At 42.2% G+C, this 25,744-nt stretch overlaps 1 protein-coding gene and 1 pseudogene across 5 annotated transcripts in view; one reads left to right on the plus strand and one right to left on the minus strand.

The window, feature by feature from the left end:
* The window catches only part of LOC146404292 (calcium-activated chloride channel regulator 4-like), a 45,400-nt pseudogene extending 24,583 nt beyond the window's left edge, over positions 1 to 20,817 (minus strand).
* ODF2L (outer dense fiber of sperm tails 2 like) overlaps positions 1 to 25,744 on the plus strand; it is a 604,788-nt gene that overhangs the window by 120,205 nt on the left and 458,839 nt on the right. The gene's annotated exons all lie outside the window — the stretch shown is intronic.

Here is a 25,744-nt window from a genome sequence, read left to right on the forward strand (position 1 = left end):
ATCCGACTAGGAACCATGAGGTTGCAGGTTCGGTCCCTGCCCTTGCTCAGTGGGTTAACGATCCAGCGTTGCCGTGAGCTGTGGTGTAGGTTGCAGACGCGGCTCAGATCCTGCGTTGCTGTGGCTCTGGTGTAGGCCGGTGGCTACAGCTCCGATTCGACCCCTAGCCTGGGAACCTCCACATGCTGCGGGAGCGGCCCAAGAAATGGCAAAAAGACAAAAAAAAAAAAAAGAGTAACTTCATATTGCCTCACAGAATGTCGCAGAAACGAAAACGAAGATTGGCCCACCGTGGAATTAGGCCTTTAACTCTTTTACTGCTATAAAGAAATCGATGACTCTGGCTGAATCACATTCATTTATTTAAGAAATATTTGTTGAGCATTGACTTTTCTCTCTCTTTTTTTCCTTTGTCGCTGCCACACCTGCAGCACATGGAAGTTGCTGGGCGAGGGGTCAAACTGGAGCTGCTGCTACAGGCCTACACCACAGCCACAGCAGAGCTGGATTCAAGCTGTATCTGTGACATACACCACAGCTCACATCAATGCCAGATCCTTAACCCACGGAGTTAAGCTAGGGATTGAAGCCATATCTTCATAGACACTTCATTGGGTTCTTAACCCACTGAACCACAACAGGAACTCCTACTGAGCACTGACTTTTGCGTGACAACAGGACAAGATTCTGGAAGAGGGAATGTATAGACATCTATTCTCCCATCAATTTACCTGCAGATGAACTGACTCATTAAGAAAATTAATTGAGCTTCTTTTATTTGCTTAGGACAGTGTTTCCTAGAATTAGTTATGTTAAAGTTAGGCAGTAATATGTGCAGTAGAAATTAACACAGAAATAGCCTTAAAAATTAAGAAAGACAAACTATTTTTGCAGAGAAATTTTCACCTGAAATGCAGATTCAATTCCAGAACAGATGGAAATTCTTCCTGAAGCTTCTGTCGGTAAGCTCTCCAAGAGCTTTCTTCTTTCATTGTTGCTTTTTATTTGGATTAGCTTGCTTTTGATGTGGGCAGTAGTATCAAAGTCGACTACGCCCACCCAGGATCCATTTTCAATGGTCTGTAGCAGGAAATACTTGACTGCTTGGTTCATTCGATTTAGGCGATTGTGATTCTGAATAAAAAAAGGATAGGAAAAACAACCAAGTTGGTTTTGACTGCAAATGATAGCAGGTCACATGTAATGTGTGTTGGTTAGAATTTTCTATGGCAGTATTTAGTGTTATTAAAGAAAGCAATTATAAATGGTTGAGGTGCTAAACCCGAAAATATAGTTCTGTGTATTGTGGGGTATATGATAGTACAGTAAAGAGCGCACACTTTTAACTAGAGCTGATTTGGGGCTGCAAACTGCACAAATAAGAGCTGGCGGGGAGGAGAGAAGAGCATCCGCCGAGCAGTAGGATGTGAGGCTCACCTACATGCAGAACTATTTGCATGGAATATTTGCTGAACACTAACCAAAGACCCCAGGATTCTGATAGAGCAAGAAAAACTTCGCAAAACTGGGTAGGACAAAAGAAAGGAAAAAGAAGAAAAAGAGACAATGAGAAAGGAAGCTGGACAGGACTTGCACCCCTCGGAGGGAGCTGGAAAGAGGACAAGTTCCTGCACCTGGGAAGTGCCCCCACCAGCGAGGGGATCAGCCGGGACAGGGGAGGAGCTTTGGTGTCCTGGAGGGGACACAGCAATCGGTGTGAGGCAGTTAAAATGGGAACCGTCCTCCACAAACGTTCGGTGCTATGGCCCTGACCCTCCCAACTGCATGCTGGAACAGCCGGGGGTGGGGAACTGAAACCCAGCCTTGGAGATCAGACTCAGAGCGAGCTGGGGCCGGCTACACGGGGGAAAACTTGGGTTGGCTGTGCAGAAAGGGACCAGAGTATAGGACGATCAGTCTGAGGGTAAAAGCTGAGGCAACCCCGTCAGGCTTGGAGGCTAGGTGCCGTTGTTTGGGGGTGCTGTTGGGAAAGGGCGGGGTCTACCATTACAGCCTTGTTCCCTGGGCTCACTCTCAGTCTGCAGGACACCTACTGCTCCAGCTCCAGGAGCCACCTGGGAGCAGCCCCTGCCCTTAGGGCTGCAGAGAATGCAGAGTGGCAGAGTCACCTCTGGAACAGCACAAGTGCCAGCAGCCCAGCAGGGGACCACAAGAGCAGTTCACATTCCATAGCCAGGGAACAGTATGAGCAGCATGGATCCACAGCTGGCCACAGGAGGCAAGAGTGCCTGGTAGGCAGGCAGAGTGACCATGGGACCAGCATAACCTCCATGGCTCCTGCCAGCAGCCCTGCAGGGGACTGCAGGAGAGATGCATGTTGACAGCTGCGGCCACAGGAGCCACAAATGGCCTTGAGTATGGGCAGAGTGACACAAGCTCCGAGGTGGCTACAGAGAGCACTCCTGCCAGTGGCCCCGCAGGGGAGGGGCCACAGGAGTGTGCAGTCCTGCGGCTCCAGAGAAAGCCGTTTAGCAACACTTAGGGAGCAGCCCCCACCCTTGGGGGTACAGAGAGCGCTCTGTAGAGTGGCCAAACAGTGCTGCTTGCCCCTCAGCTACAAAGAGCAGGCCCCATTGCCTCCCTAGCAAAGGGAGGGACTGCAGGAGCAGCTGGTGACTTTCCAGCTACAGGAGATTGTCCTGAGAGCTGCTTGGTAATGGAAGGGGTCGCAGGAGCCACTGTTCCCCCTGCCTGCCCACTACAAGAGCAATCCTGTAAACCATGAACCACTGTCACCTCCCTCATGGACCCCATCCCTAGCAGCCACTTGGCTCCTGGAGAGGTATTATGATCCTGCTCCCAGTGCGTGCTCTGGGTACATGTAAGCTGCTGCCACCCCTGAGAACTCCAGGACTGGGCACCAGCTGCTGCTGCTAAGGGGACAATAAATATGGAAAGTGAGACAATATGAGATGACAAAGAATTAGGTTTCAGACAAAGGAACAAGACAAAAATACATAAAAACAGGGAAGAGAGGAGGAGGTAGGCAATCTACCTGAAAAAGAATTCAGAGCGAAGAGAGTAAAGATGATCCAAGGTGCTGGAAAAAGAGTGGAGGCACAGACCAAGGAGTTGCAAGAAGTGTTTGCCAAAGAGCCAGAGAATTTAGAGAGCAAGCCAACTAAGATGCATAGCACAATATTTGAAATAAAAAATACACTAGAAGGAATCAACAGGATAATGGAGGCAGAATGAATAAATGAGGTGAAAGACAGAGTGGTTGAAATCACTGCCACAGAAAACAATAAAGAAAAAAGAATGAACAGAACAGAAGAGAGTCTAAGAGACCTCTGGGACAACATTAAATGTACCAGCATTCCATAATATAGGTTCAAAAAGGAGAAGAGAGAGAAAAGGCTAGAGAAAATGTTTGAAGAGATTATAGTCAAAAACTTCCCTAATATAGGAAGGAAAAACTCGCTCAAGTTGAGGAAGCACAGAGAATCCCATGCAAGATAAACCCAAGGAACAACACAGCAAGACACATACTAATCAAACTGACAAAATGAAATACAAAGTAAAAATATTAAAAACCACAAGGGAAAGGCCACAGATAACAGACAAGCGAGCCCCGCAAGGATAACAGCTGATTTTTCCGTAGAAACTTCGCAAGCCAGAAAAGAGGGCAAGATGTATTTAAGGACATGAAGTGGAGGGGCTGATGACGCGGAGGCGCCTAGAACCAAGACTACTCCATCCAGCGAGGCTCTCATTCAGATTTGATAGGTCAGGAGCTTTTCAGACAAGCAAAAGTTAAGGGAATTCGGCACCTCCAAACCAGCTCTACAACAACTACTAAAGGAACGTCTCTAGGCAGAAAAGAATAAGCCACAACTAGAAACAATAAAATAGCAAATGAGAACGCTCACTGGTAAAGGCGAAGATAATATAAATGTAGGAAATCACCCATTGACAAATATGATATCAAAACTAGCAAGCATGATAAGAGGACAAATGCAGAACATTAAAAGTGCATTTGAGGGAGTTCCTGTCGTGGCGCAGTGGTTAACGAATCCGACTAGGAACCACAAGGTTGCGGATTCGGTCCCTGGCCTTGCTCAGTGGATTAAGGATCTGGTGTTCCTATGAGCTGTGGTGTAGGTCGCAGACGCGGCTCGGATCCCGCGTTGCTGTGGCTCTGGCGTAGGCCAGTGGCTACAGCTCTGATTGGATTCCCAGCCTGGGAACCTCCATATGCCCGGGGAGCGGCCCCAGAAAAGGCGAAAAGACAAAAAAACAAACAAACAAAAAAGTGCATTTGAAAATAAGATACCAGTGACCAAAAACAATTCTGAACATGTATAGATGATTATATCAAAATCTAATGGGAACCACAAACCAAAAAACTATAATGGACAAAGAAGAAAAGCAATTCAAACACAACACCAAAAATAGTTAGCAAGTCACAGGAGAAGACAACAAAAGAGGAAGGGGGGGGAAGACCTAAAATCACAATCCAAAACAGTTAAGAAAATACCAGTAAGTCCATATTTATCCGTAATTACATTGAGTATAAATGAATTAAATGCTCCAACCAAAAGACACAGACTGGCTGAATGGATACAAAAACAATACCCATACATAGGCTGTTTGCAAGAGACCCACTTCAGACCTAAGGGCACATGCAGAATAAAAGTGAGGGTGGAAGAGGCATTACATGCAAATGGAGTCACCGCGAGAGGAGCAATATTTGTGTCATACAAGAGACACTTTAAAATAAAGAAAATCACGAGATGAAGGACACCAGGGAATGATCCAAGGATCGGTCCAAGAAGTTATAACAACTGCAAATGTACATGCACCCAGTGTAGGAGCACCACCGTATATAAGGCAGCTGCCAGCACCCATAAAATGGGAAGCTGAGCAACACGATAATAATGGGGGACTTCTAACACCCCACCTACATCAGTGGACAGATTATCCAGACAGAAAGTCAATGGGAAAACACAGGCATTAAACGGCACCCTAGACCAGATAGACTTGACTGACGTTTATAGAACATTCCACCCCAAACCAGCAGAATATACATTCTTCTCAAGTGCACATGGAACATTCTCCAGGATAGATCACATCTTGGGCCACAGATCAAGCCTTGGTAAATTTTTAAACACTGAAATTATTTCCAGCATTTTCTCTGACCACAATGCTATGAGACTAGACGTCAACTACAAGAGAAAAAACAAAAAACAGCACAGCCCAAAAACTCATGGAAACTGAACAGTATGCTACTAAACAAGCAATGGGTCATTGAAGAAATCAAAAGATACTTAGAGACAAATGGCAATGAAGATGTGACAATCCAAAACCTGTGGCCACTTCAAAAGCAGTTTTGAGGGGGAAGTTTAGAGCAACACCTCTCATCTCAGCGAACAGGAAAAGTCTCAAACAACCTCATCGCCCACCTAAAACATCTAGACAAGGAAGAACAGCCCAAAATTAGCAGAAGGAAAGAAACCATAAAGGTCGGAGCAGAAATAAGTGAAATAGAGACAGAAAACAATAGAGGAGATCAATGAAACCAAAAGTTGGTTCTCTGAAGACCAGCAAAATTGATAAACCCTTAGTCAGACTCATCAAGAAAAAAAGGCAGAAGGTTTTGTTTCTTGTTTTTTGTTTTTTTGTTTGTTTGTTTGTTTTGGTCTTTTTAGGGCCATACCCATGGCATATGGAGGTTCCATGGCTGGGGTCAAATCCGAGCTACAGCTGCTGGTCTACACCACAGCAACAGCAACGCCAGATCCAAGTTGCATCTGCAGCCTACATCATAGCTCACAGCCACGCTGGATCCTTAACCCACTGAGCAAGGTCAGGGGTCAAACCTGTGTCCTCATGGATGCTAGTCAGATTCTTTTCCACTGAGCCACAACGGGAACTCTGGGAGAAGGTTCACATCAATAAAGTTAGAAATGAAAAAGACATTACAACTGACACCACAGAGATGCAAAAGATCATAAGAGACTACTACGAGCAACTTTGCCAATAAAATGGACAACCGAGAAGAAATGGACAGATCCCTACAAAGATGCTACCTACCAAGACCGAACCAGGAAGGAATAGAAAATATGAATAGACCAATCACAAGTACTGAAATTGAAAATGTGATTTTAAAACTTCAAAAATACAAAAGTCCAGGAACTGATGGCTTCACAGGTGAATCTTATCAAACATTCAGAGCAGAGTTAACACCTATCCTTCTGAAACATTTCCAAAAAATTGGGGAGGAAGGAACACTCCCAAGCTTTCTCTATGGGGCCACCATCATCCTGATACCAAAACCAAAGATACCACACTCAAAAAAATTACAGGCCAATATCACTGATGAACATATATGCAAAAATCCTCAACAAAATATTAGTAAACTGAGTCCAGCTATATATTAAAATGATCATAACACCGTGCTCAAGTGGGATTTATCCCAGGGATGCAAGGATTCTTCAATATCTGCAAATCAATCTGTGTGACACACCACATCAACAAACTGAAAAATAAAAATGATATGATCATTTCAACAGATGCAGAAAAAGCTTGTGACAAAATTCAGTACCCATTTCTGATAAAAACCCTCCATAAAGTGGGTATCGAGGGAACCTACCTCAGCATAATAACAAATCCACAGCTAACATCGTTCTCAATGGTGAGAAACTGAAAGCATTTCTGCTAAGATCAGGAACAGGACAAGGATGCTACTCAGCCATTAAAAAAAAAAAAAAAAAAGCACGAAATAATGCCATTTGCAGCAACATGGATGGAACTAGAGATTCTCGTACCAAGGGAAGTAAGTCAGAAAGAGAAAGACAAATGCCATATGAGATCACTTATGTGTGGAATCTAAGATATGGCACCAATGAACCTATCTACAGAACAGGAACTCACAGACATAGAGAGCAGACCTGTGGCTGACAAGGGAGAGGGGGAGAATGTGGGATGGATGGGGAGTTTGGGGTTGGTAGATGCCAACTATTGCGTTCAGAATGGATGAGCAACCAGGTCCTGCTGTACAGCACAATCTCTTGGGATAGAGCATGATGGAAGATAGAATGAGAAAAAGAATATATCTATATATATATGATGTGTATGTATATGTATAATATATATGATATGTATGTATATGTATAACATATATGTGACTGCGTCACTACGCTGTGCAGCAGAAATTGACACAGCACTGTAAATCAACTATACTCTTATAAAAATAAAATCCACAAAAAAGTTTTAAAATGAAGGTTTTAAAGCATTCATCACAAAATTTTCAGATCTTAAAAACGAGTATCTCCGGCAATCATTTAATGAGGTAAAACAGTATGCAAGCTATCATCTAGTACTCAGATATTGATAGCCTGTTAAGTGTAAGATTAACACAAGGAAAAAATCCTGAAGTATCATGATTGTTGAATATGCATAATTAAAAACTTAAGAAAAGAAGAGCTAGAGGATAAGGTGGAGGCTTGAGCGGAACTAGGGGTGATGACTCACAACTTAGAGACTCTCTAAATTACTCTCTAAGGCTTCTGTACTATTTTTCCCAAAGTGAAACCACTCCCAGAGCTCCCAGAATCCATCTAGACTGTAGTGGACGGACTTCCTCTAGAGAGTGGAGTCTCCAGACGTCCCAGTGGGTGAAACTTACCAGACACGCAGCTGAATCCTGAGAGGCCAAGTGCTTGCCTCTGCCTGTTCCTCTTTGTCTCTTAGCCTCCCCACCACTCCTCCACCGGTGGGCTGGTGGGACGTGGCTCTTTGGACCCGTCAGGGCCCTCATTTGTCTTTCTGCAGCCACTGAGGCCAAGCCCCTCACGCAGTTGTCTTCGTCTAGCCTCACCGCCCTCTGATCTGTGCTGTCTCTTCCCAACACATGTCCAGGTTTCCCCATGAAGCTTACCCCCATGCTTTCAGATTTGTCAAGAACCAGGCACACAATTCTCTCACTGATCTTCAGCAATGAGAAGACGGGTGGCGGGGGTGGTGCTGCAATAGGCACCGTGCCCTTAAAATCCTCGGAATTGCTGATCACCTCCCAGGTGCTTCTGGAATCGCACTTTTTATTCTGAAGGCTTGGAGCTTCTCGGTTATGGTTTTTTTCATTACAGAACCTAGTGATCTAAAGGTTTAATAAGATTAAAAATGTTTTACATACAATCCAAATGTCCATCGACAGAGGATTGGATTCGGAAGATGTGGTATATATACACAATGGAATACTACTCAGCCATAAAAAAGGATGACATCATGCCATTTGCAGCAACATGGATGGAACTAGAGAATCTCATACTGAGTGAAATGAGCCAGAAAGACAAAGACAAATACCATATGATATCACTTATAACTGGAATCTAATATCCAGCACAAATGAACATCTCCTCAGAAAAGAAAATCATGGACTTGGAGAAGAGACTTGTGGTTGCCTGATGGGAGGGGGAGGGAGTGGGAGGGATCGGGAGCTTGGGCTTATCAGACACAACCTAGAATAGATTTATAAGGAGATCCTGCTGAATAGCATTGAGAACTATGTCTAGATACTCATGTCGCAACAGAAGAAAGGGTGGGGGAAAAAACTGTAACTGCAATGTATACATCTAAGGATGACCTGACCCCCTTGCTGTACAGTGGGAAAATAAAAAAAAAAATGTTTTACATATAACGCATTTAAAGATCTGAGTATACACTTGATAAAAATTAAGATGCTATGCACATTTTCTGTTTGTTGAGGGAAATATGATTCAGTGAGGAGTCAGTGCCATAGCAGTGCGGATTTTCAGTATCGGTGATAGTAATAATCTTAGTAAGTAACACTGGGTGAGTGCTTGCTGTGTAGCTGCCAGGGGTAGTCCTGGTCACCTGCAGAGGTGTCTTATAAACATGAGGACCTGCCCTTCGACTGTAAACAGACAGTCTGAAGCGGTGATGGGCATACTTACAGAATCGATGCCTTGCATAAACATTATGGATGTCTTTTCAGTTTGGTGTTTATCAGGGAAGAACTGGCAGTCTTTTTCATACAGTTTCGTATTAGCATCAACTCTGCAAGTTCTAGTTACACAGTTGTTCTCTTGACATTTATAAACTCTGTTTATACCAGTGATATCTATGGAACACCTGAAAATATATGACATTTAGTCCTTGAAGCAACATAACCATTAACAGTTTTTAAAAATCTCCAGTGTTTCTCTTCATAATAATCCTTGTATAGAGGTTTTTATTCTCATTTGTGTACCATACCTATAATATTCTGACAGCAAAGTTTAAGGGTTTCTACCAGGGTAGTTATCTATTTTCCAAGAAATTGCAAAACAGTTTTTTTCCTTGTCTTTTTAGGGCCGCACCCATGGCATATGGAGGTTCCCAGGCTAGGGGTTGAAGCAGAGCTGTAGCTTCCGACCTACGCCACAGCCACAGCAATGCTGGATCTGAGCTGCGCCTATGACCTACACCAACAGCTCATGGCAACGCCAGATCCATAACCCACTGAGCGAGGCCTGGGGTTGAACCCGCATCTGCATGGATCCTAGTCCGCTTCGTTAACTGCTGAGCCATGACAGGAACTCAGCAAAGCACATTTTAAATGGGCCCTGAAATGGGTACAATGGCTGAGTTTTCTGCTTATATTAAAGCTGTTTGCCGTCTTGCTTAAACTCAGATGGGTGGAGGCACTCCTTTTAAGACATTTCTCCTGCTGGCTTTGAGGCAATAAATGCACTGTAGGTATCTGGAGAAAACTTGTGAAGTGTACAGCTGCAAACAGAGTGAGGTATCAGTAAGTTATAGAGCAAAGCATATTTTATTTTAATTTATTTTGCTTTTTAGGGCCACTCCCACGGCATATGGAGGTTCCCAGGTTAGGGGTCGAATAAGAGCTGCAGCTACCAGCCTACACCACAGTCATAGCAATGCAGGATTCGAGCTGCATCTGCAACCTATACCACAGCTCATGGCAATGCCAGATCCTTAACCTACCGAGCAAGACCAGGGATCAAACCCACAAGCTCATGGTTCCTAGTCAGATTCGCTTCCGCTGCACCATGACGGGAACTCCAGAGCAAAGCATATATTAGACACATGCTTTATTGTATGAAATTGGACACAGGTTGTAGTGATTACAGCAGATAGTCTGTGATATGAATATATCCAATTTTTAAAATATGTTTCCAGTTCAATTTCAGGAAGCAGTAATTATATTTCACTCAATCGTTTAGGGACTCTCCTAAACGAACCTGTCTATGCTTCTGTTACCTCCAAGCCCAGGGAATGTATGCTGTTATCTGTATTTACAGCCATGATGAATGTTCTGTAGCAGAGACTAGGTGTTTAAGGGTGATGTAGTGTAAACAAGTGTCAGCAATGTAATGCTCATTAAAATAATTGTCCTGGAGTTCCCGTCGTGGCGCGGCAGAAGCGAATCCGACTAAGAACCTTGAGGTTGCGGGTTCGATCCCAGCCTCTCTCATTGGGTTAAGGATCTGGCATTGCCTTGAGCTTGTGGTGTAGGTCGCAGACGCGGCTTGGATCTACCGTTGCTGCGGCTCTGGCGTGGGAACAGCTGATTAGACCTCTAGCCTGGGAACCTCCACATGCCGTGGGTGTGGCCCTAAAAAGACAAAAAGCAAAAACAAAAAAGTGTCCCGAAACTCATGAATGGCGCCTTCACTGAAATCATGTATCTTTCAACTTGCACATTTGTGGCAAGTCCTCAGCCCCAGTAGTGCTTCTAATATTGATGGCACTTAATTTAACTTTAAATGAACTCCCCCAACTATTCTCCTGTCTTGATCTCAGAACCAAGAGGATTGTCTGTTAACTACGATATTAGGTTGTATTTAAAAATGAAATTTAAATCTGAAGAAATTTGGCTCTTTGAAGTTGGCTGATTTCCTACTCATTTACTGCTACTTCTTACTCATTTTTCCTCATTCTTTTGTAGTGTAAATAATTTTGATCTCCTAGCATGTATTACAAACCTTTCTATAAAACACTAACTTCAGCACAAATGAGTTCTGGCAGTTGTGGTAGAAAGGTGTAAAAAATATGTCAGCTTGTCTACCAAACCCTCTTGAGGTTACATGTATTTTAAACGGTTTCTAAACATTTTCTAAAAAACCAGGAAATCATTGTTTAGTGCATTGCTTCTGTTACCTGCATTGAGGCGAAAATGAATACATGGCTTTTGAAAGAACTCAAACTAAGGAAAAGAAGAAATTAAAGCCTGCAGTAATTTAGGACGATTTAAATGGCCATGCCTTGTCGCTTCAATTTTCTTTGACTTCGCCATGTAGAAAGGCTCATCATCATTGTACTCATCAAACACGCCCCAGCGGAGATGGGCCCACTCATGCACAAGTGCTCTGCCTGTGGGGAGATATTCCAAATATATGATTATAATTTGAAGGACAAAGTATATCTCATATTTTTAAAGGTATTTTTTTTCCTATTACAATAATTTTGATTTTAAATGACTGCCATCATTCACAACATCTTTATGTTACGTGACATTACATTATACCATAAAGCATATTATTTTTTATTCCACAGCCTGTTTAATCAACGAAACATTTCTAGAGTATTTCCTATGGCCCAGATAGACTGGGCTTGGGTATTTGCGGCTATATGGTAGGAGACTGACATCCACACTATAGTTAGACTGGGAGCCTCCTTCAGGTCAGGAAATACAATGTTTTTCTTCTGTGTCATTCATCCTTCCGTATATTCACCCAGTTTTTCAATTATTATTTTATTCATTCACCATGTTGCCTCTTCTGAGCTGTGTATCCTTTCTTAACCTTCAATTTCATGTCTGTAAAATGCATTTTTGTTGGAGGTGAAATTGTCCCAAAGTGGCTAAAACTGGTACCTGGGGTTAATAAATCTTAGATATTACAATGGTGTGTGTATCCTGTAAGCTCAATGCCTAACAACACAGGCAGATGTGTAGTACATGTGAGGTGTGAAAATATCATGGGGGGCATTAGGAAGAAAAGAGTCTAAAACGCCTCCTGAAGTGGGCGATACACAACGAGATGGAGAAAGGCTCCTCTAAGCCATGTGTGATTGTGGTGATGCTGAAGTGAACTGGCTCAAAGTGCTTAACCTCGAAGTAGCACTCACTGTATAGCAGTGCTATTAATTACGTATTTAGCACTGTCAATATGCCCGAAGATATGAAGAGGAATAGCTTATAGTCCTTGACTCAGAGCTGCTTAGAGGCCAAGAGGTTAATTAACATTTTTCCCCAAAGAATCCAGGGTGAAGGGAAGGATGCAGGTAAATGAACAGAGTTGAAGGAAGAAGAAATAAGGAAAAAACAAAAGAGAGGTTTCGCTTTAGCGAAAATGAGGCCAAACTTTTGAGGAAAGGGAGGTGGAGATAAGGGAGGAAATACAGTGTGTTCTGTTACATGTTTCTGTAAAACAAATTAGCTCATGTAAGATTTGAAAACAGGAGGACGATGTAAGTATTATGCAGATTTTGTTTCGTCTTTTAGTCTTTGTTACGCAAGCTGTGGTCCTTGTGGACCACGGCAGGGACCCCTGGGAGCTCGTCAGAAACGAAGACTCTCAGGCTTGCTCTAGGCCTCATGAATCAAAATCTGAATATTAACAAGATCCCCCCATACGTCCTATACCTATTCAGTTTTAGAGGTACTGGTTTGAGTTTCCTAGGCAATGGGTGCCAGAAGAGTGAGTACATAATTACAACCTTTGCGATGGGAGAAAAAGTCCTATCAGCTGCTGTAATCGGAATTTAGTGGGTCAGGAGAAAATGTGAAGCTGCGCATACCTGCAGCTCGCTCTCTCTTTTGGGGCACGCCAGTGACATGCAGACGTTCCTGGGCCACAGGCTGAACCCACACCACAGCAGCAGTGACAAGGCCGGCCCTAACCACCACACTACCAGGGAGCTCCCGGAGCTCTCTCCTTATAGAGTTCTACTTGCAGACTTGCTTCATTCTCAGCTGACAGCAGTTGCCCCTCACGCATCTTAGTCTGCAGCTACCAGACTAAGGGTTTGATGTGGCAGTCTGGGTGCGCGGGTACACGATTGCTTCGAGTTTTGATATGGGAGTCTGTGTGCGCGTGCGCACGATTGCTTCGAGTTTTGATGTGGCAGTCTGTGTGCGCGTGTGCACGATTGCTTCGAGTTTTGATGTGGCAGTCTGTGTGCGCGTGTGCACGATTGCTTCGAGTTCCAGACCCCATCATTGGAAATGCGTCCGTGGCCTCCTGCGTTTGTATCTCTCCTCGTGACTGCCGGCTTGGATGTCGTGTGTGTGGATGATTCCTTCCTTCCCTATATGTCTACCCTCATCAGGGAGCCGTCTCATGTTCCTTACTGCAGGTACATTTATTTTATTTTCAATGATTTTTAGTTTTTCCGTTACAGTTGATTTACAGTGTTCTGTCAATTTCTACTGTATAGCAAGGTGACCCAGTCATCTCACATTATCTCTGTCATGTTGCATCACAAGTGACCAGATATGCATCTGTTAACCCCAGACTCCTAGTCCATCCCACTCCCCCCTCCCCCCGCCCTTGGCAACCACAAGTCTCTTCTCCAAGTCCATGAGTTTCTTTTGCTTGGAAAATTTCATTTGTGCCATATATTAGATTCCATATATAAGTAATAGCATATAGTATTTTTCTCTCTCTTTCTGACTTACTTCACTTAGTATAAGAGTCTAGTTCCATCCATGTTGCTGCCAATGGGCACTATTTCATGTTTTTTTTTTTTTTTTTTTTACAGCTGAGTAGCATCTTTGTCTTGTTCCTGATCTTAGCAGAAATGCTTTCAGTTTCTCACCATTGAGAATGAAGTTAGCTGTGGTTTGTTATTATGAGAAGAGGTAAAATGGTCATTGTATGCAGATGACATGATACTATATACATATAGAAAAGCCTAAGGACTCCACCCAAAAACTACTCAAACTGATGAACAAATTCAGCTAAATAGCAGGATACAAGATTAACAGTCAGAAATTGGTTACAATTATGATACTGACAATGAAATATTAGAAAAGAAGCCTCTCATTTGTAATTTTCTTGTTTCTGATTGTGGTGTATTCTTTTCCATCTAGAGAAGTTCCTTTAGTATTTGCTGTAAAGCTGGTTTAGTGATGCTGAATTCTCTTAGCTTTTGCTCATCTGTAAAGCTTTTGATTTCTTCTTCAAATCTGAATGAGGGCCTTACTGGGTAGAATAATCTTGGTTGGAGGTTTTTTCCTTTCATCACTTTAAGTATATCATGCCATTTCTTTCTGGCCTGTAGAGTTTATGCTGAAAAATCAGCTCATAATCTTATTGGGGTTCCCTTGTACGTTATTTGTGGCTTTCCCTAGCTGCTTTCAAAATTTTCCCTTTGTCTTTAATTTTTGGTCAGTTTGATTAATATGTGTCTCAGGATCTTCCCCTTTGGGTTGATTCTATATGGTAATTGTTATGCTTCCTGGATTTGACTGAGTTTTTCCTTTCCCATAGGAAGGAAGTTTTCAGATATTTTCTCTTCACATACATTCTCTGGCCCTTTCTCTTTCTCTTCGCCTTCTGGCATCCCTATAATGCAAATGTTGGTGCATTTAAAGTTGTCCCAGAGGTCTCATAGACTGTCCTTGTTCCTTTTCATTCTTTTGTCTTTATTCTGTTCTGCAGTCAGTGATTTCCAGCAGCCTGTCTTCCACCTTGCTTATTCATCCTGCCTCTTGTATTCTGCTATTGGTTCCTTCAAGTGAATCTTTTGTTTTTGTTATTATATTTTGCATCACTGCTTGTTTAATCTTTAAATCTTCTATTTCTTTGTTCAGTGTTTCTTGTAATTTATTAATCTTTGCCTTCAGTTTTTTTTCTGAGATCTTGGATCATCTTTAATATCATTACTCTGAAGTCTTTCTCATGTTTCTCTTTCCAGTTCATTTAGCTGATTTTCTGGGTTTTTATTGTGTGTTTTCATTTGGTTCATAATTCTCTGCCTTTTCATTTTGTATAGATTTTTAGTGTGGTCTCCTTTTTTGCAAACAATAGGGTTGTAGTCTCTCTTGCTTCTGATGTCTGCCCCCTTTGTGTCTAAAGTTGGTAGAGGGGCTTGCTGCAGGCTTCCTGATGGGAGGCACTGGTGCCTGCTCACTGGTGGGTGAAGCTGTTTATTGTCCCTATAGTGGGTGGAGCTTTGTCTCTGGATGTGATTGGGGGCAGCTGGGTGCCTAGGAAGACTTTAGGCAGCCTGTTTGTTGATGTGGGACTGTGTTCCTACCCTGTTTGTTGTTTGGCCTGGGGCTTCTCAGCCCTGCTGGGTGGGGTCAGATTTTCCCAAAATGGAAACCTCCAGGGGAACTCATGCAGATAAATAAGCCCAGGACCTCTGCCTCCAATGTCCTGCCGCACAATGAGCCACAGCCTCCTGGTACTTTCCCACCAGACCCTCTGAGACATGTATATATTTGGTCACACCAGCAACATGTGGAAGTTTCTGGGCCAGTGACTGAGCCCATGGCACAACAGCCACCTGAGCTGCTGCAGTGACAACTGCAGAATCTTTAACTCTCTGAGCCACAAGGGAACTCTCACTTTCACTTTTTAAAAAGTGTTTCAGCTCTATATGAGTGTATGTTGGTAGGCGTTGTGGCAGCAAAACACAACAGTGGAGAGGTTGACTGTGCGGTCTGAATCACTTCTTTTGGTACTCCTGTTGTTGTTGTAATTGTTGTTATAATTTGAATAGGTTTTTGAGAAATCCTTTTCTGGCCTTACTATTTCCAGAAACCTGTTGCTTTTCAGGTATACAGTTTGACAGAATGTGAATTTTTTTTTCCCTCATGAACACAGATATCACTGTATGGAAAAACTCCTGTCTGGGAGGAAGAAGGGAAAAAAAATGGGAAATAGCTGCAGTGGGGGCTTGAGAAGAGAACAAGGGTGCCCTTGGTGACATTGACTGAAATGACTGGAGAATAATTGGCTTTCAGGATTGGAGAGAATATCTTCTAGCAGGTGGGAAATGAAGGTGGACACGAGGTTGGAAGTAGAGAGGAAGTAGGTAGAGGCTCTTTTCCCAATGAAGGTCTCTCTCTTGTCTATTGGGATTGAAACCTAGAGAAAAGTGATGGAAGCCTTAGAATAGCTTCTATGTGGAATGAGAAGGGAGCTGAGAAAAGTACGTTCAAACACTATCGAGTAGCTTTGAGGGCTTCAGTGAGCTTTGGAAACATTTTCTTAAAACATATCAATTAGTTTTATAATTTTCTTTCACAATCTTGAAAATGTATTAATAGGAGCCAAAGAAACTGTGTGGAAATTCAGTTCAATGGCTAGTTGAGTAAAACTAAGGATAAGGTGAGGGAGTTGACACAACTGACTTCATTGGACATGCCAGGTAGGAAAGAAAGTGTATCTAGAAGGGCACAAAGGATTACGGTGCCAAGGAGAACAAATACAGTCAGACCAAAGTATAGGGAGAAGGAAGACTGGGCTGAGGTGGGGAGCAGGTCCAGGCAATGGCGAGGACCAGCTCTAGCTGACAGTTTGGCAGAAACGAGACTTTATGAATCGTCACTGAAGGGGCAGTGGAGGAGGAAGAGGTGATTCTGGGCTGTAAGGATGCAGGAAGGCTATTGAGTAGTCACGTGGGCTGGGCTCTCCTTTGACAACGATTTTCATTTTCCTCTGAAAAATAATGTCCTTTAGCTCATTTGAAACAATGGTCTTAACTTTTTAGATTTAAATAGGTGAAATTGCCATTTTAATAGGTAAAAAATGATCACTTATAGATAACTTCATTTGGTTCAAAGAATGGGTTGACTAATAGCAGCAGCTAACAGCCTGTGGGTGTTTTGTCTTGGCTAGGAGCTGTCATCTTGGCTCTTTTCAGCTTGTCATGCACCTGCCTTCCATGGAGGTGACATGTGATTGATTAATATCCAGCAGTGGAGAACTGAAAAATTAAAATCTAAAAAGTATTCCCTTTGAAAAACATTTATTATAGCTTTCCCATGTCCAAATTTCTGAAGACACTGAACTGAATATAATTAAAAGGATTATCTAGTTTAACATTCTCAATGATTCTTTAAGGTAGGAGCTCCTCTAGCCGGCATTTTTAGGAAATAAGCACAGAGGAGCTAGGTCCCTTGTCCAAGGTCACCCACAGCTGTAGGGGAGTCAGGATTTGACCCTCGGGACTCTGGCTTCAAGGCTTGTACACCAAACATAGATACAAAGCTGCTTATTGGTTGACGAAAATTCCTACCTGGTGGTCCAAATTCATTTTGCTTTTTTCCGAGTACAAAGTCGGGGGTGAAATGGATGTATTCTGCTTTTTCTCCACACGCGGTGAACTGCTTGGTATACGGCTCGTCTCTACCTGGGACGGTCGGTGGTGCAACGATGACATCAGCCTGCGAATGTTTCAAAAGATTTTTAAACCATCAGAATGGGAATGATAACATTTGTCTGAAAAACTCAGAAATGATTAATTTAGGTCAAAACTGAGCAGCAGCAGAGAAAGTATTTTTTTTTTAATTTTTAATTTTTTTATTTTCCCACTGTACAGCAAGGGGGTCAGGTTATCCTTACATGTATACATTACAATTACATTTTCCCCCCCACCCTTTGTTCTGTTTCAACATGGGTATCTAGACAAAGTTCTCAATGCTACTCAGCAGGATCTCCTTGTAAATCTATTCTAAGTTGTGTCTGATAAGCCCAAGCTCCCGATCCCTCCCACTCCCTCCCCCTCCCATCAGGCAACCACAAGTCTTTAGAGAAAGTATTTTTAAGAGAAACTTTTTGACTCTTACATGTTTGTAGCTTTCGTGTTTTGGCCTCTTGTATTGCGTGTTCTTCCAGCTCTCTGGAATTAATATTGATACATTTTTGAAAAAGAATCTTTTTTCTGTGGCTTCAAACAGAAACGTCGAAGCCGTAGTCACCATGTCCTATTATGACGGGAAAAAGAGGAGTGAGTAGGTTCAGGGAGGTGGAATAGATGAACGGGCATTCGTCACAGGCATTTCTTATCACTACACATTAACTCAAAAAAGCATCCGACTGGTGAGAAAGGTCTCTGATTCAAAATCCCAGCTTTGTCTCTTTTAGTCCAAAATCATGGCTTAATCCTGCACGTTTAACGGTTGTCAGTCTTACATAATCCTCTATCAAAGGCAAATACTTATGTTTGATGTTATAAGGAATTATTTAATAAGATAAAGGTATGGACTTTGGAAGTATCTAGACTTGGTTACAATGCTGGCTTTTAAACCTTGGCTGGTTTATATGACTTTGGATTTCAGTCTCCTTATCTCTTTAATGTACTGTTACCACCTGTCTTTGAGCCTGGCATAAAAGTGAAATAAGCTATAAAGTACTCTACACATAGGCAGTCATAAAACTCATTGACATTATTACTATCGTAATTTCTGGTACAGGACAGCCTTATCTGATGCACGCTGAGGAAACCAGATTTTAGGGGTGGGCTGTAGCAGAGGTTTTTCACTATGCTTTCACCTCCCAGAGAGGCAGCTCTGGTTTGGGAAGGAGAGAAATGGAAAAATTCACCAGAGAGGCAGAGCTTCTTGCTCTCCCATCAAGCTGCAAATAACATCACCTTACGTTGTGCGGTGTCCTGAGCCTCAAAAGACGATGATTGGTAGGAGAAATAGTTCCTCCATAGAGCCTGTTATCCAGCAGGGGAAACAGATGGATGAAAATTCTTTGCTAGTCTGTTCTCCATGGTCAAACCCACTGAATAATCGAGGAAAACTGGGCACTATGGCTGTGCTGGCCTCTTCATGTTGCTGGCAGCTTCAGCGTCTACAGTATTGTTTACTTCAGAGTAGATTTTCCTTCTCGATACTTCCTGACCTAACATAAACCCACAGTGGAATGCTTCTTCTTCAGGAATTCCAGGACAATCTCCCCTGTTCTCTGGGAAAGTCTAGTGTGCTCTTCATATATTGCAGAGATCATTAAACTGGGCTCACGGCAGGGGTCAGCCAGAATTCCAGGGCATTCTTCCCTGTTTTCTGGAAGATAGTCCAGTGTGCTCTTAATGTACAGAGATAATTAAATTGATTGGGCTCAGGGCAGGGGTCAGAGTACAAAGAACTGAAGACCCAGAGGAATGACTATTACTAGGAAAAGGGCTTTAGGGAGCTCCCAAAGCATGTTCTCCCAAACACTTCTCAATTTATGGTAATTCTATATTTCCAAGTGCTCAAAACTGAAGTTTTCTGTGACACTGACTTGACCTCCATCCCTCCTCTACCCTACGCATCTGAGCTGTCAGCAAATTTCTCTGCGATGCTCTCAGGATATGTCTAGGATCACACCATGTTGTGATTTCTGCCACAATATGCCTGTCCCTAGTCACAATCACTTCACCTGCAACAGCTTCCTACCCGGTGTCCTCCTACACCTCTGTGCCGCGGCAGAGCTGGTGCAGGGTGGGACCTCTGTGCTGAAGCAGAGCTGGTGCAGGATGGGACCTCTCTGCCCCAGCAGAGCTAGGGCATGATGGGACCTCTGTGCTGAAGCAGAGCTGGTGCAGGGTGGGACCTCTGTGCTACAGCAGAGCTGGTGCAGGGTGGGACCTCTGTGCCCCAGCAGAGCTGGTGAAGGGTGGGACCTCTGTGCCCCAGCAGAGCTGGTGAAGGGTGGGACCTCTGTGCTGAAGCAGAGCTGGTGCAGGATGGGACCTCTCTGCCCCAGCAGAGCTAGGGCATGATGGGACCTCTGTGCCATAGCAGAGCTGGTGCAGGAGGGACCTCTGTGCCACAGCAGAGCTGGTACAGGACGGGTGACAAGAAAAGCCCCCTGCAGAGTTTCCTCAGCACTGCCGCCCCAGTGACCCCAGAACAGTCATGAGCACACACCTCTCCTCTGCTCAGAGCCTTGTATGGATTCTCATCTCGCTCGGAGTGAAAGTCCAGATCTTTCCAGCGGTCTGGGACCTGCTGCCTTTCCCCCTTTAGCTCTCCCCAGCCTTCCTCCTGCCCGTTCACTGTTGCTTCTTGGTCACATCAAGCATGCGGTCCCCTCCATGCCACTGCACCTGCTGTCCCCCGCCCCCCAGGTCTCCGTGGCCCTTCCCTCACGCACCTCGGGCCTCCGTCAATGTCACGTCCACAGTGAGGCCTCCCCTGATACCCCGCGGGAGACGGTAACACACATTGTCCCGTCCAGCCCTGCCAGCCCTGCCCATCCCCTCGCTGACTTATTCCACTGCCTAGCAGCTCACTACCCCTGACCTGCTCTGCAGTGGCACGCTCCTGGTACCTCTGTAATCTGGAAAGAATGTGTGCTCAGCAGATCAGGGCCCTGGAAAAATCCCTGCTCCTTCTCCTGGCATGCCATGAGCAAGCCTTCAGTAAACAACTGTTTAAAGAGCAGACGGGTTCAACTGCCGATTCACAGGCAGAGAAACTGAGGATCGGGAGGTCCCTGCGCCTTTTGGGCTTTGGTCCTGTGGTGAGACAGGGTAGAACCCCGTCTGAAACCCTTGCTTCTCACTGCCCAGTCCTGCATCGTCCTCACTGCCCATGCTGCTTTTAGACTTCTGGAGACATTTCCATTGCAGTCATTAGCTACTAACTTGTCTTCTTCTCTGCAGTTCAAACCAGAGAACTCCATTCCTTCCTTACCTTTATCTCTGTGATGAGTGTTTCATCTTCTGGCACAGCAGGGTCTATAGCAATGAGGACGCCCTCGTAGCCATTGGCGTTCAGCTGAACCAAGGAAGTTCTGGACCCTTGCAGCAGGTGTAGGACCAAGAGGAGGACAGAGCTGAAGAAACCCATCCTCCCTCTTGAGTCGTCCTGGCCCAGGGCTGGCTTGTTCAAGAGGCTTTTCTTTCTCACCCCTCTCTTTCTCTCCCTCCCCCCCTCTCTTTATGAGTATATATGTATATATTTTATCACGGTTGGCTGATTATGGGGTATTGACTGCACAAAGGTCAGTGTTGTGTCTGTGGGAGAATACTTGGGTTGCAGGAACACAGTGGTTTCATTGCATGTTACTGTAAAAATGGTCAAGAAACATGCTAGAAATAAGATTTTTTTCATAAAACAATTTGTGTCTTTTCTTATTGGGATACATTTTCAATACTTTATACTTCTGGTTAATTTTCTGAGTATAGACAAATGCTTAGTACTTTCCATAGCAAGCTATGTGAAAATTAATAAAAATTTGTAATGAAATTGATAGAAACAGAAATGACAGTGGTGTTCCTCAATTTTACAAAGTGGTTTTACTGGTAAATTATCTACCGAGAGTATAAATATTGGATCATTATGTAAGACTATTCAACGTAAATTATACCAAATTGTGTAATTTGGCTTAGAGACTTCAATGAAAAAACAATTTTTAATTGAAGTATAGTTGATTTACAACACTGTGTTAGTTTCAGATGTACCGCATAGTGATTCAGTGTTTTTTTCAGATTAGATTCCACTTTAGGTTATTACAGGATAATGGGTGTACTTTCCTGTGCTCTATAGTGTATCCTTACTGCTTACCTTTTCATACACAGTAATTTGTATCTGTTAATCCCATAACCCTAGTTTGTCCCTCTCCTCTCTCTCTCTGCTTTGGTAACCACAAGTTTATTTTCCATTTCTAAGTCTGTTTCTGTTTCATGTTATACTAATTTGTATATTATTTTGATTTCACATATAAATGATATATCATATTGTCTTTGCCTGAATTACTTCAAAAAGTATAGTATTTTCTAGGTCCATCAATGTTGCTGCACATGGCATTATTTCATTATTTTTAACAGCTGAGTAATATTCCGTTATGTGTGTGTATACACACATGCACACACACATTCTACATCTTCTTTTTAAAATTTTTTATTTTAATTTTTGTTAAAGAATAGTTGATTTGCAATGTTGTGCCACTTTCTACTGTATACTAAAGTGACTCAGTCATACATATATTCATTCTTTTTTTAAAATATTATTTTCCATGATGGTCCCTCCCAGGAGATTGTATATGTAATATGTCTTCTTAATCCAGTTGTCTGTTGATGGGCACTTGGGTTTCTTCTGTGTCTTTCATACTGTTTTCCTTGGTGGCTGCACCAAATTACATTTGCGCCAACAGTGTAGGAGGGTTCCCTTTGCTCCACTTCCTCTCTGATATTTGTTATTTGCAGACTTTTTGGTGATGGGCATCCTGACCAGTGTGAGATGGTACCTCATTGTGCTTTTGATTTATGTTTCCCTGATGATTAGTGATGCTGAGCATCCTCTCACATATCTGTTAGCTATCTGGATGTCTTTTTTGGAAAAATGTCTATTCAAGTCCTCTGGCCTGTTTTTGTCTTTTTTTTTTCTTTTAGGGCTGCACCCCTGGCATATGGAAGTTCCCAGGATAGGGGTCAAAAATCATCAGAGCTACAGCTGCTGGCCTACGCCACAGCCACAGCAATGCTAGACCTGAGCCTCATCTGTGACTACACCACAGCTCACGGCAATGCCAGATCTTTAACCCACTGAGTGAGGCCAAGGATCAATGGATCCACAGTATGGATACTAAAAATAGATACTCTTGGGTTTACAACCCACTGAGCCACAGTGGGAACTGCCATTTTTTTTTTTGCATTTTTTTATATTGAGTGTACAAACTGTTTGTATATTTTGAATATATCCTTATTGGTCATATCCCTTGAAAATACTTTCTCCCATTTTGCAGGCTATCTTTTTATTGTGTTGATGGTTTCCTTTGCTATGCAAAAGCTTTTAAGTTTAATTAAACCCTATTTTAAAATTTCTGTTTTCATTTCTTTTGACTTAGGAGACTAATCAAAGAAAATGTTGTTATGATTTACGTAAAAGAATATTTTGCCTGTTCTAGGAGTTTTATGCTTTTTGGTCTTACATTTAGGTCTTTAAACCAGTTTGTTTTTGTATATAATGTGTGGGATGTTCTAATCTCATTGTTTTACATGGGGCCATCTGGTCTTCACAGCACTACTTGTTGAAGAGGTTGTCTTCTCCATTGTATATTCTTGCCTCCATTGTTATAAGTTAATTGAGCATGGATACATGGGTTTATTTCTGGGCTCTGTGTTCTGTTCCATTGATCCATGTTTTTGTGCTAGTACCATGCTGTGTTGATTATGGTATCTTTGTAGTAAAGCCTGTAGTCTGGGAGGGTTATACCTCAAGCTTTGTTCTTTTTTCTCAGGATTGTTTTAGCAGTTCAAGATCTTTTGTGGTTCTATCTAAATTTTAGGATTCTTCATTATAGGTTTTTTTTTCTAACCAAAAAGTGTCCTTGGTATTTTGATTAAATTGTAGGTTTCTTTGGATAGTATATCCATTTAAGTAATATGAATTATTCCAATCCAAGAGCATGGAATACCTTTCCATTTCTTTGAATCATCTTCAGTTTCCTTTATCAATGTTTTATAATTTTCAGAGTATAGTTCTTCCACCTCTTTGATTAAGTTTATTGCTTGGTATTTTATTCTTTTCAATGCAATTTAAATGGAATTGGACCCTTGCTTTCTCTTTCTTCTGTTTCATTATTAATGTTTAGAACAGCAACATTTTTCTGTATATTAGTCTTGTATCATGTTACCCTGCTGATTTTTTATTTAATTCTAGTAGTTTTGGGATGGAGTCTATACAGTTCTTTATATGAAGTATCATATCATCACAAATAGGGATGGTTTCACCTTTTCTAATTTGATTACTTTCATATTTTTTTCTTATCTGATTGCTCTGACCAGGACTTCCAATACTATGCTAAATAGAAGCAATAAGAGTGGGTGTCATTGTCTTGTTTCTGAATTTAACAGCAGATCTTTCAGCTTTTCACCATTTATTATTATGTCGGCTGTGGGCTTGTTATAAATGGCCTGTATTATGTTGAGATATGTTTCCCATATACACACTCTGATGAGAATTTTTATCACGAACAGATGTTGAATGCTTTTTCTGTATCTATTGAGATTATCATGTATTTTTTTGTACTTTTTAAAAATTAATGTGGGGAGTTCCCATTGTGGCTCAGCAGGTTAGGAACCTGACTAGTTAGTATCCATGAGGATGCAGGTTTGATCCCTCGCCTTGCCCAGTGGGTTAAGGATCTGTGTTGCCATGAACAGTGTGTAGGTTACAGACATGGCTTGGATCCCACGTTGCTGTGGCTGTGGCTGTGGCTGTGGTGTGGACCAGTAGCTACAACTTCAATTTATCCCCTAGCCTAGGAACTTCCTTATGCCACAGGTGCAGCCCTAAAAAGGAAAAAAAAATTAATGTGGTATATCACATTGATTGATGTGCATATGTTGAACCAACACTGTGACTCTAGAATAAATCTATCTTTGTCATGAGGTATGATGATTTTTATATATTGTTGAGTTTGGTTTGCTAATATTTTTTGGAGGATTTTTGCACCTGTAGTCAACAAAGATAATTTTGGCCTGTTAATTTTATTTTTTGTAGTGTCTTTGTCTGGTTTTGGTATCTGGGTAATGGTTTCCTTATGGAATGAATTTGGGATCTCTTCACTTTAAGAATAGTTTGAGAAGGTTGGGCATAAGTTCTTCTCTATGTGTTTGGTAGACTACCCCCGTGAAGCTGTGTGGGCTGGGACTTTTGTTTGTAGGAAGTTTATTTATTTATTTTCTCTCTTTTTTTCCTTGTCTCTTTTTATTTTTATTTATTTTTTCTTTTTTAAGTGGCTGCACCTGTGGCATAGGGAAGTTCCCGAGCCAGGGGTTGAGCCACAGCCACTGTAGAAGCAACACTGAGTAGTTAAGCTGCAAGCCACATAGGAAGTCTGTAGGAAGCTTTTTAAAATTACAGATTCTATTATACTTCTGGTGATTGGTCTTTTCAAATTATCTGCTGCTTCTTCACTCAGTGTCGGCAGGCTGTATGTTTCTAGAAATTTGGCCATTTTTTCTATTTTCAAATATGTTTGTTGGCATATAACTTTCACAGTATCCTCTTGTGATATTTTGTATCTCTGTGATATCAGTTGTTGCCTCCTTCACTTTTTATTTTGTTTATTTGAGTCCTCTCCCTGTTCTTCTTTGTGAGCCTGGATAAATGGTAATCAGTTTTTTTTTTTTTTTTTACCTTTTCAAAAATAAATATCTCCTGGTCATTGGCATTTTCTATTGGTTTTATTTGTTTTTGTTGTTGTTTTTTATCTCCTAAGTGAAAGAATTATAAAGGCTTTGGTAAAATAAGGAAGATAGGATAGAATTGAATTATTAGAATGAATTAAAAAATCCTATCCAGTGAAGAAATAATAGAAAATTTATTTTACAATTTTTGTTGTATAAATACTATGAAAACCTATAACGTTTTTATGCGTTGACACGAACATCAAAAAAATACAGCAGTTTGCTGGTTGTCATAGTTTCTAGTTCCCTTTAAAGAGATCTGCGCTACTGTAGATACCCACTCGTAACTCCTTCAGTGTTTCATGACCTCCTTTTGGAACTTGGTGTCTGTTAGACTGCAGAGGTCCGTTTCATTGTTTGCTCCCTCAGAGTAATTCTCCTGTTCTTTTACCTGGGAATGGTTCCTGTGCGTCGTCATTTTGCTTATATTTTTCTTATTCTGTGAGCTTAGGGAAAACAAATGTCTACTATAGTCTTGGTGGGCTATTTATATGCCTGAGCATCCCTGGATAACTTGTGAGGGCTTACTGTTTTTTTGTGATGTAAGGGCTGCTCTAGGTTTGGATGCTTGCTCTGTCTTTCCTCAGGTTGTACAGGCTGTTATCTCCTT

This window comes from Sus scrofa, chromosome 4 (genome assembly GCF_054392235.1).
Source record: "Sus scrofa isolate SSC_HxYL_T2T_F1_AM1 chromosome 4, Sscrofa_HxYL_maternal_Yorkshire_Landrace_v2.0, whole genome shotgun sequence".
NCBI lineage: Eukaryota > Metazoa > Chordata > Mammalia > Artiodactyla > Suidae > Sus > Sus scrofa.